We start from the raw sequence: 12603 nt of genomic DNA, 5'->3' as shown, positions 1-12603 counted from the left end.
TCAACGTGAAGTTGGACCCCAGCCTTTGTTTTTCCACATAAACCTGTCAGCTATTTATAATACTTTATGAATTACCTCAACAAGTGAACATCAAAATATCTTGACCCAGTGCCTTTGTTATAGTCTTTCACAACGTATGCAAAGTTAAGACGCAACAAAGAAGAACCATCTTTCTCTGTCTTATTGTGAATACCGAGCAACTGGATGATACATTTGTTTATGCTAATATTATTTTGTGGTCATTTGTCTCGCTGTAACTCCGTCAGCACAGGTTACAGTCTCTAGACAAGCATTTGCCTTTTATACAGATACATCACACAAGATAGCACATGCTTATTTGTCAGTGGTGCTGACGTGTGAAGAAATTGCCTGATTCCATTAATCATAAAGTCAAATAGTCATATTCAGCAGACACATATGAGACAGACTGAAGGTGAATAAGCACAATACTTCCCAAAATGCTTGGCTGTTTCTACAAGCATCCATAGATTTTTCACAGATCAACTATGGCCTTATGTATTTTTCTTTGGATAAATCTAAAAAAATAAAACAAAAAAAAAACTTTTGAGCAACAATCCTTGAGCCGTTTTGCTGGTTACTTGAATAATTCACTGGATAAGCACTTTCTGTTGACACACATTTCACTGAAGAGTGCCTCAACTGTGCCAAACTGTCAGGCCTCCCCAGCTTTTATTATGGTAATTTTGGAAGTGCGAAGTGCTCTTAGACCACCTACCGAGCCACGGCATTGCTTAACAATGTGAAGTGGGTCAACAACATCAACACCAAAACTTCCACGGAAATATTGTACATATAATAAAATCCCACCTGAGGATATATGATCAAAGGTGTATACGTATGCAAACATAAACGCAGATTTATCACCACATCAATAGAGATGCTGAAACGGAATGTGAGAAATTAAACACAAATATGAACAGAAAGACTTCTAAGCATGACACTGCATGTTCATGACAATCTGTAACATGTTTAATTAAAGGTGAAATGCAGAAAACTAAACAAAAATGTGTGTGCTCTTGCAGAATCTGTCAAGATGGTATTTGCGTGTTGTGTTGCGTGTGACGTGTTGTTGTGACGCCTCTCAGACTCTGAATTATAACTCCAGGTACACGGGCAGAGGGTTCCTTTAATGTTATAACAGTGGGTCCTACTTTTAAAGAATCCCCCTCTGCATGGATTGGGCCCCTTAAACCATTAATCTAGGCAGTGTTTTCAGGGTTTTAATAAAGGCTAACTTTAGTGTATGGCGCTCTCAGGCTCCCAGCTTTTTATTCCCTGCCCCTCCCTCCCTCCCATTCATTGATTCTTTTACTTTTGTGAGCAAGCTGAGAATTCTCACATGGGTAACCCCTTAATGCTCGCTAACGTAAGATGAACTTGTGAAATGCATCACCCACCAGCGCCTATTTAAACACAGCCAAAGAAAGGAAAGAAAACTCAGTCACCTTTCTGTCATGGTGACACATTTTCTTTTTCAGTGCTTTTTTCGTTTTATATTATCCTCTGACTATCTTACAAATAACTAATTCTAACATCGACAAATTTAAAAATGTACTTTATTATTCAGCCTCTGTTTGTTATTCAGTAATAGAGACGATGTAACATTATTTATATGCTGTGTCCTTCATCTGTCAAGCAATACTATCAGGCCTGGCTGAGGGAGCATTTGTGTGTATACACCACCAGCAGTGCAGGGGCAGGTGGGGGGCGAGAAGTGTTTGTCCTGTCAAACCGCTCAAAAGTAGAATTTACTTTTGAAACTTTTATTCTTAGCACAGTGTTGCTGTTACTTCTGTCTGCCTTGACATCAAATTAAACACTTCCTGTGAGCAGTGCGAGGATGTGTGTGTGGAGGTGACAGACATCGTCAACATGATGTGAACACACGTTTACAAAGGTTTAAAAGTGACAGACACTTCATATTTAAAGGTTAATCACTACGCTTCAATAAAAAAGAACACAATGCTTCATTTGGACGTTTTTAAGAGCTACATTGTTACACATTCTATTCTAATATAATTAACTTAACCAACATTGTTGAAATTAAAGTTATTTTCAGTCTCATGGTTAAGCAACACTGGGACTTTTTTTATATTCTCTTCACATCAAAGTGGTAGTTTCCCTTGTAAAACAGGTCTCAAAACTTATTTCTGGAATTCTGGGGATTCCCGTCCCAACAGAAGAATTCACATTGTCTGAAATTAACTTTCATCAGTGCAACATTTTGTTCCACTAACTGATGATTTTCTGCTGCTAATTCCATATCCTGCGATTCAAAGAAACCTCCACAAATTCCTGTGCACAGAGCAAAGATGTGTGTCATGTCAGTAACAAGATTCCTCTGCTATGAGGGAAGATGTCTCTCTACTCAAACATTCACTCATCAGATGCTGCAGACAATGACCTCCTTCACTGGACCGGCCTATAAATCATTCATTTTCACGATTAGTTACAGCTCAAGTGTTTTCGAGCTAAAGAAGTCATACGTGCTTTGCAGACCATACGTGCAGTAAAGGGGGACATCAACGTTTTTGACTCGATGCTGCGTGTGTGAATCTGCAATTTGTGTACAAAATATGAAATCAGATGGTATTGGATTTCATGCCTTTTTTTTTACAAATGGTGCAAAATGTTATATTTCCACTGCAGTTTGATTTTTACACATGTAGGACGTAACAAATACAACCTGAAAGAAAAAAATTATTAACTTTTTAGCTGGCAATCACATTGCCTATTTACCCATCCACTGAGCACACACACACACACACACACACATATATATATACATACATACATATGGAGTTTATGGCTACATAATTAATGTAACTTCAGAGTCTGACTTATCAGCTGCCAAATGCTGCGCTATACTTGCCAAACACTGGTCCAATCCCATTTCTCATTTTTACCCCTACCCCTTAAAATCTACCTAATAAATTGGTGCATTAGTTTCTTTGGCTTTGTTTAATATGAGAAAAATCTCATGGCCTGATGTTTGGTGTGTGCTCGTTGTCTGTGTGAAGGCCCAGCTAGTCCTCACACATCACTCTACTACACTTCCTCAACAAGGACGAAATTATTAGCCCTCCCATTAAAATCTCTTTGTTTTAAAAGTGTTTCACGACAAAGCATTTTTAACACAGATTTTTTAAACATCCTAGTTTTGTTTTGGATGCTTCCATTATTTGACTTTTTACACACAAATTAAATAATTCTACAAAAAAAACAAAAACAACCAGGGTCAAAATGATTAGCCCCCTGATACTACTGTCAATTGTGTATCCTTTTTGCTGGATGACAGCCTGCAGTCGTTGTAGTTGTTAGTTTTCAGCAAGACTGTAACTCGTCTCCTGAGAAATCCGAGCCCATTATTCTTTTGGCAAATCACTTTGGTCTTCTATAGGTAGTTCTTCACCAGGAGTGACGTATGTTTTGGGTCGCTGTCGTGTTAGAAGACAAAGCGCGTTTCTCTGCTGACTGCTTCAGGCTTCACATATCCTTCTTTCCTTCCACCTTGACAAGATTCCCAGGTCCAGACGCACTGAAACATCCCAATAGCATAATACTCCCAACACCGTGTTTCACTGTGGGGACGGTGTCCTTTTGGTCTCCAAACATAAGCAATGTCTCTATGGCCAAAGAGCTGTAGTTTGGTCTCATCTGACCAAAGGACATGCTTCCAGTATGCATAATCTTAACATACTTAATCTGGCGGAATATCTACATGGGAACGTGCAAAATGGTGATGAAGGGCTGAGTTGTTGTTGTTGTGGGGCCTCCAGTTAAACACCTTCAATCAAAGTGGAATCTGCACTCACCTCCAGTTTTGATTACATGTGGGTGGTATGTGCTGACTACACATGCTCCCTGGTGCACAACACTTTCCAGTCCAGTTAATGGTGCGCTCTCGTTTTGGTTAAGAGAGGACAAAGAAGACAAGCAAGTTTCCATGGCGTAACCATGGAAACCTGCTTGAGGTTGTATGAGGGAAATCTGCCAGTACCCACACATGTAGCTACATGTACATGTCAGCGCATAAGAATACAAGGAAATACAAATGAGGACAACTTCCTGGTGAGACATTGTGACCACTGGAGTCTGAGTGCACGAGAACGCAGTAGTGGGACCCGTGGAGTGTAAGTACAAAGTAAAAGCATTTTCTTGACATGTTTTTTGCATTCTGGGCCCACTGAGAGTTCGCATGCGACAACACATTCTATATCACTCCAGTGTACTGTTCCTCCTGGATCATGCTCAGTCAACAGTAGCCACAGTCACTACATTAACGTCTGCATAGACTCAGTGTGTAGTTGTCATCACAGACACCATTTTCTATACATCATGTGGACTAAAGACGACCTCAGCAGACTCATGTACACAGAAACTAACAATTGACATTAAAGCAGCAGTATGTAACGTCTGGTGATATTTGTTGTTGTTTGGTCTTCGTGAACAGAAACAACGCAACATTATTTGTATGCTGCGTCCTTCGTCTGAAAAAGGGGCTCTGTCAAGCAAAACTATCAGACCTGACTGTTTGTATACACTGGTAGTGCAGGGACAGATGGGGGACGAGAAGTGTTAGCAGACTGCTGAACAACCGGGTGTTTTGAGCAGTACAGTTCACTTCTGAAACTTTGGGAGGGCGATTCCTTGCATTTTCAGTCATGGAATATGGAATTAGCAAATAAAATATTGATTTAATCCTTCAAAAATACTGTATTTTATTGTTTGAAAATACACTTGGTCTTTGCACTCCCTGATTTGTTCTTTTTGTTTGCGATTCTGACCGTGGGCGGGCCTTAGGAAGCTACCTGCTGATTGGCTACTGAGTTTTGGAGCGACAGCTCAATGGACCAGAAGTTGTCATGGGCTTAGAGTCGCTGTCCGTCTGGATTTTATAATTGTAAGTACCTAATGCTTGTCAGATTATAAACGTTAGATACTGACAATTATTTTGTCAGATGTCAATGGGGAAAAAGAAAATCAGGTTTGCTTCGTCAAAAGTATTGTTTGAAAATATCAGCACAAATCAAATTCCACACATTAATACTTTAACCTGAGAGTAAAGAAAATGCCAATGATTAAAGATTGACACACACAGCTGGAGGAAATAAATCTATTTTAGATGTATATATAGAAATCCTAAATCTTCTCATCACACTCATTGTAAACAAAGCCACCAAGCATGACTCCCGAGTAGATAAGACACTTTCAATATTCAGCATAACGTTAAATAATTCACCAAACAGGGTGACAAAGAAAATGGGAGGTTTGTGTTCTGCTCCTAAAATCCATTAAATTCTGCCTTGCATTAACAAGACATCTTGGAACAAAACACTGTGAGGTGATTAATGAATAATGTTGGCAAGCTGCACTGCAGACTTCTGGGAAATCACTAACAGATAGAAACTTGAACTGTCATCCAACACAAACGGACATTTTTCTCTTTCTTAGTGTGTCTCTCTGAGTATTGTGCAGATCACTTCATAGTATTTCATGGATAATCCTACTTTCTAAAGATGCCTCCAGGCTTCATTTCTGCAGCTCCAGCAAACGTTTTAACTTTCCCTTTATTTGTTACTTCAGCTGATGTTCCGCTCCGTGTTGTGACCCCACCTTCTACCTCTTTGCTGCACGCTGTGGGAGCAAGAGGTGGTGACATGTCACATAAACAAAAGAAGATAAAATGGGCCACATCATGTGGAGGTGCAACAGAGAGTCACACAGGGAGCCACTGCTGCACTGGAGGCCCCTGTTTGATGTGTGCACACTGAGAACAGTGACCTAGTTCGACAGTGACATGTTTATGGCTGATGAGCACAGGCCAGTGATTTTGCGAGAAGAGATTGCACCCTTGCTCCAGGGCCCTCTCATTTGGAGCACTAGGGCTTGAATCCATTCCAAGAAATGAGACATGATTCTTGTTGGGTGGAACCTGAATACTTCTCCTACATACCCGCCCCATGACTTCTTTTTGCTTTCTCTGCATTTATGTCTCTGTCCTTACCTCTCCTATGGTTTTATACTCAAATGACATGAAGGATGATGCTGGGTATGTGGATTGTCTATGACTCTATGTCAACAAATGCTGCTTTCTATGATATTTCATGAAATGCTGGACAGATTAGTACCCATAAGAACTTGAATGAACAATTTAATTTTACTTAAGCAGCAAATCAAAGTTTTCATTTGTCTGGTGATGAATCTCATTTTCAATTAAAATGCATATAAAAGAAAATCATGACATTTCCATAAAAATACGTACAAATGTTCTTTTCCTCCAGGGCATATGTGCTAGCTGTTAAAACACACTGTCATTTTTATTATATACCTTTAAGATCTATCTTGTATTAATTTTTCATCTGTACATGTTTTCATTTCTTTTACGTGATCCTTTTATTTTTTACTCCTTTTACCTAATTTAATACTTTTAATCCTATTTATCTTTTCATTTCTTTTACTCTTTTTATCTTTCTTTTAAAACTTTTTTTTACAGATACCTCTTGTATTTCTAAGTCAGCAGTGCACACACACACACACACACACACACACTGTCACTTGTCTGTCAAGTGACTGGTTATGCAAGGATCAGACATGTGCTGCACTGTCAGTGTGTGTGGGTGTGTGTGTGTGTGTGTGTGGGAGGGGGGGAGGGCAGTTGAGGCTGCACATAGTGTGAAATGGGGTGGAAGTGGCGCTCTGGGCGATTTCTTCCTGATATATCTTGCATTTCTTATCCAAACACCAGCTAAGTGGACGCTGCACACTCTGGTGCCTTCAGTAAGTCACTTGCCAAGTTTCAAGTTTGAAGCCTGTCAAATGAACCACTGGACAGTTTGGTGACGAATAGCCAGACAGACAGATGCTCATTTGCATTTATAGATGGACTGAAATTGTTTTACTTTGATTAGAGTTTTTACAATTTTGTCTCTGTGTTGTTGGGGGCCACACGGTTGGTGTAGTGGTTATCACGGTTGCCTTTGAATCAAGAAGACCAGAGTTCTTCTGGTTCACTCCCACAATCCAAAGACATGCAGATTTGGGGATTAAGCAGATTGAACAATGTGAGAGTGAATGCTTGTTTGTCTCTATGTGTCCCTGTGATGGACTGGCGACCTGTCCAGGGTGCACCCCGCCTTTCGCCCTGTGTCAGCTGGGATTGGCACCAGTGACCCTCATGTGGAGGATAAAGAGGTAGAAGATGAATGAATGAATGTTTCTAAATGTTCCTTTACAACACATTCAATTTGCCTTTGTGTATGAAAAGTGAGAGTGCAGATTTACATATATGCCCATGGGGTATGTTGTTGATCTTCATTTGCAGGTGAGTAAGCTCCCTCCCTCCCTGTAGTTGTCTGTGGAAACGTGGGGACGCAAGATGGCGGTCTTCGTAAAGCAAGGGCCTTGCCAAACATGTACAAGAGACAAGAAGAGAGAGCGCTTACTCGCATGCAAATGAAGATCAACAACAGACCTTTCTGGTGTACGGGGGTCAGCAGAGGGAGGGCTTTGAATTTTTTTTTCCCAAATTCACAAACTTTCAAGGATGTCAAGGATCCTTGAGGAACTACTTTTAAGGGCTTGGGCTTTTTTTTTTCAAATTGATAAATAAGCGTTCAACGATCTTGACGACCCATGGGAAGTCTCCTTGAAATCCTTGAAAGATTTAGAATTTGGAAGAAAAACATTCAAGGCCCTTGAAAGTTTTTGAAAATCATCTTACAAAGTTATTAAAAAGTGCTTGAATTTTGTCCAAGAAAGAAGTTAGGTTGATTTTTTTCAAATCCTTGAAAGTTTGGGAATTTGAAACGCCATCAACTTAACTTCTTCCTTCTTTAAAGCAAGGGCCTTGCCTTGAGTTCATGTTAAATGCTTATTCTAATGCTATGAAAAGCAAATGATTTTTATTTTAAAGTGATTATATCCTCATACAAACATATGTTTCGGTTGTATATTCAGGTCCTGCCAGTAAAACACTCTCTCCTAAACATGAGGCAAAAGCATTAGATTGCTTTTCTAAATCGGAAACACTCAGCAACCTCTAAGATCCTCATTTTCTCTTTCCTGTAAAATGTTTTGTTTCCTTTTTATATCACACCAGAGGAAGTAGTGACATCAATTGCCCTCTCTCGTTATTTTAAAATTATACTTAATGTTCATTTTACAAAGTTCACAGGTTCAAGAGCAATAATGAGTTTAATTTCGATGGCAGTTATTTTATAGTGTCCAAGGCCATGTGTGAGTTGCCACAGGGCCCGCGGTGGCAGCCCGACTGTATTCATTTTTCAGATTAAAGCCTCTGATGAAGAGGCCTGTTCTATAATTACAGGCAAAGCCGCAGTCACTCTTTGTGAGATTCATGTTACCAAGGAAACAAGCAAATTAAATATGTCCCAGAGGGGAGTAAATATACCCTTGCTGTATGAGTGTAATCTTGTTTGATGTGTTTGCCACAACGCGCTCCATGTGAGGGAGGAAATAATTCACAAAGATTGGAAAGGGTGGAGGGGCCAGAGCGAGGGCGAGCCCACTGTGTTACCCTGTCATACCATCAGTCAGAGAATGGGAAAGACATCCTATTGCCGTATGAGCTTTCTTCTTTGACATTAATAACACTGTTACAAAACCACAATGAATGATAACCTCATGTGGTTCACTTGGGCTTGAGATCAATTTCCACTGCTGGTTCCTCTGCTCACTGGGGATTTATATTAGCCAGTAACGGCAGGAATGAAATTTATTTACTGTTAAAAGAAAAACGGCCGACGCTCCGTGAATCCATGAGGTGCCGTTGCTCAAAGGCGCCAGTCGCCAGTCCAATAACTACTGGATGGGTCGTCGTGAAAGTTTGAAGCATCGTGTCATGAAGCCCAGAGGTTAAAGCCTGATGTGGTAGTGGTTTAAAGAGAAGTCTTGTTGTTTTAAAATTGGTCCACATTAAAATATCTCAACAATCTTTGGATGCAGTGCCATTCAGACACTATCTGTGCAATATTTTAACTGTTATTTTTTCATATTATTTGCTTACAGTATTCTCTTTCCTGTTTTTAAGTCTATATTTTATATTTGCACTACCTTTATATATATTTATGTACATATACACTTATTTATTTTTTCTTGAATCATAGTTTACAGTAACTACCTCACAATTCAATGCTGTGTTGTTGTTTTTTCCGGTTGCCAGGCAACAACATTTCGTTGCCAGTTTCACTGCTGTGTTTTCTGTGCAATGACAATAAAAGGAAGTCTAAGTGTAAGTCTTGGTTACGAGAGGATAAATCATATATGGTGATCCCCTCCACAACCTTGAGGTTGACAATGAATTGTTTCAACATCCATTCACAATTGACTGTCATAAGTCATATGTTTGTTTTTATTCTTCTCTGGATAAAGTTAAACCAATGAAACACGATGAGGCCAGACTCAATCTGAGGTCAAAGACAACATTATAATTTGGTTTCATGACCAATAAAAATCGGACATTTCCATTTACCTCAGCATTACTTTTTGTTAAGTATCCATCCATCCATCCATCCACCAACCATCGACTGCATATCCAAGATCGAGTCGCTCCAGCAGAGAGCCCCAGACTTCCATTTCCCTCACCACATTGTCCAGTCAATCCCCAGGCCAGCGAGGAGATATATGGCACAAAGTTGCATTACCACTAGCATAGTCACTGGTACCAGGTACTTTTATTTGTACCTGGTACCAGTTACTAGGCTAGTGGTGCCCAAATCATCTCAAGTGGCTACTTTCCACGCAAAGGAGCAGGAGAGATCTACTCCGAGTGCCTCCCGGGTGACTGTTTTTAGTATTTATTAACAAATCTCAGTATGCTAACAAGTATAATCAACAGGATAAACATCCATCTATCGCCCACCACTTTATCCTCCACATGAGGGTCAGAGGTCGCTGGAGCCAATCCCAGCTGCCACAGGGCAAAAGGCAGGATACACACTGGGCAGGTCAGCAGGCCATCATCCAGAGATGAAGCAACCCTTCACTCCCACCATCCACACCTACGAGAAAGTCAGAGTGTCCAGTGAACCGCTGCATGTTCTGGACTGTTTTGTACATGTGGATGAAATTCAAACTCCACGCAGAAAGGCCCTTGTTTTCCGTTTGTGAACCACCGGTCTTTTTGCTGCAAGGCAACAGCGCTGACCGCTCTGCCTCCATGTGGCCGAGGATAAACACATCTCATAAATATTAGCATTTCATCACACTGACAGATGGTTGTAGCTCAAAGCACTGCCGTTTTTAAACTCACAATAACAAACAAAGACAAAAAGACGTAGTTTGATGAATAGTTTCCCCGTGTGTTTGCACTTCCATTAGTGACTGTAACACACAATAAGATGGAAAAAACAAATGTCCACATATGTCCTATTTGACTACTACGAGTACACGATTGAACAACATCTATGGTATCTTCTTGTTTTTAGATATTTTAATGCAAGAATGTTATTATATCTACTCCTTGGGACAATTTCTATAGAGAATTTGACGACTGCAATGTGACACAACCGTGCCTTTGTCAGCAAAAACACCCGGTTGAAATATTTTAGACCGATGTGCTGCCGGTAATATTTCATAGGTATAACATCTGCTTTAATAAACTTTGCTATAGATAGTCCCACGTGTCCTCGGCACTCGGGACAGAGCGCTCACTGTTTCGTTTCCTCCCACTACCAGCGCCCAGGACTCCGTCCAGCTATTTCTCACCTGCGTTTCAAATTCGTCAGCAACCTACAGCGAGGGTTTCAAACTGTCGATTTGAATTACATGAGGGGGCTGTAAGATCTAGCTGCAAATTGAATTTCCTGGTAGACACTCATCCATTCCCCGTCACTGGCACTGCAGGTCTGCTGTTACATTTTCAGTCAGATTGTAAGATAGATTGCTGCAGAGGATCTCTGTTGCAGGCTGGTTGACGTATTCTGCAGGTTTCCTAAGTAAACGACGTCTTAATGTAGTGCGAATACATGCAATATATAGTAAGGTCTTGTCTAAAATTGAATTATTGAATGCAAACGAGTCCGTTTGGTGGATAAAATGAAATGGTGACATTTGCAATGTTATTATTATCTTTAATCTAAAACAATAGATTAGTCAAACAGCCTTCATCTTCTTTTTGCTCCATATTTCTTAAATGAAGAAAACAAAAAAGACTTAGAGACAAACTCTGGAAATAAGAATTGTCAAATCTGTCCACAGCATGGTAAATATTTTTACTGCAAAACTTTCATTTCCCCCTGAGATTAATTCTACATTTACAGTCAAAACACTGCACTCATTTGAATCTATATGTATAGAGAAATACCTAATAAAGGTGGGGTTTAATACAATCTTCATGTAGTTATAATCTCTTATTGCTGAGTGTTTCAGGAAATAAAAAAATAAAAACCAGAAAATTGTGTGGGTAGACTCACTGTTGCATGCGGTATGGACCGAGGCCAAAATCAGGAATTAAATCATCTGTCAACTCTAATACCCATAATATTCTCTCTCTTTTTTATTATACGGCGATACATTCTTCAACTTTATGACCTCGGAAAGAGTTAACAGCACTTTCACAATGCCGGCTGATACACTGTATGTTGGCCCGAGCAGATGGCAAGTGAATCAAAACACCTCGAGAAGATGGCAGAGGGAAGAGGGATGGAGACACGGGGAGAAGCGAGGCTTTGATTGCAGCTGTGAAAGAGAGAGAGAGAGAGAGAGGCTCTGGACCCCAGAGACCAGTTAAAGCAAGTCTGAGCAATGAGCTGCTACTTCCATCAGGACTACACGTCCAGTTCCCACCGACAGGCCTAGGTATCAGTGTGCATTACGTGTCGGGAGAGCGCTCTGCATTGTGTATCAGGCCAGCCATCTGCCGTCATACAAGCTGGGAACAGAGCGGCCCCACAAGACTCTCCATCATGTGCAACAAACACAAGTGACAGTGAATAGCAGTTGTCAAGGCTGAGTTGTGGCTTTGCTTTTAGAGCGACTTCTGTCAGTGCTTTTCCTTTCTGAATTTACCCAGGACGGGAGTTGAAAATGAGGTTTTCTTACTTTCTAACTGTCCATCATAGTTCAGTATGATTTAAAAAGACACTTAAGCCACTCAGTTCAGGTTCACTTAGCTTAGCTTAGCTTCGCTTAGCTCTGCGTTAAGACGGGAAACAGGTGGTAACGGCTAGACAGGCTCAGACCCAAAGGTAACACAATCCACCCGTCAGTGTCGGTAACTGTTAAAGTAAACTTAAGTGTTAGATGTCAAAGTTATGTGATGCTCTATTTCCTCCTGGCTGGGAGAGAGAGAGGGGGGGGAGAGAGAGAGAGAGAGACATTTCAACTTCAGGAAACTGATAAGTGAGTAACTTTGAATAATTTACCAAAATAATAGACTTTTCTCCTTTTTATTTTTACTTTATTTTAAAAATAAAAATATTTTAATTTTATTTTTTTTAATTTTGTCAAAATGTCTGGGGCTCCATTTTACTGATTTTATTTAACCTTTATTTAACCAGGTGAAAAACCCATTGAGTTTGAAATCTCTTTTCTGAGTCACAATAAATATCAGATTAGATA

This window comes from Solea senegalensis, linkage group LG21 (assembly GCF_019176455.1).
Source record: "Solea senegalensis isolate Sse05_10M linkage group LG21, IFAPA_SoseM_1, whole genome shotgun sequence".
NCBI lineage: Eukaryota > Metazoa > Chordata > Actinopteri > Pleuronectiformes > Soleidae > Solea > Solea senegalensis.
This window is presented reverse-complemented; position numbering follows the sequence as displayed.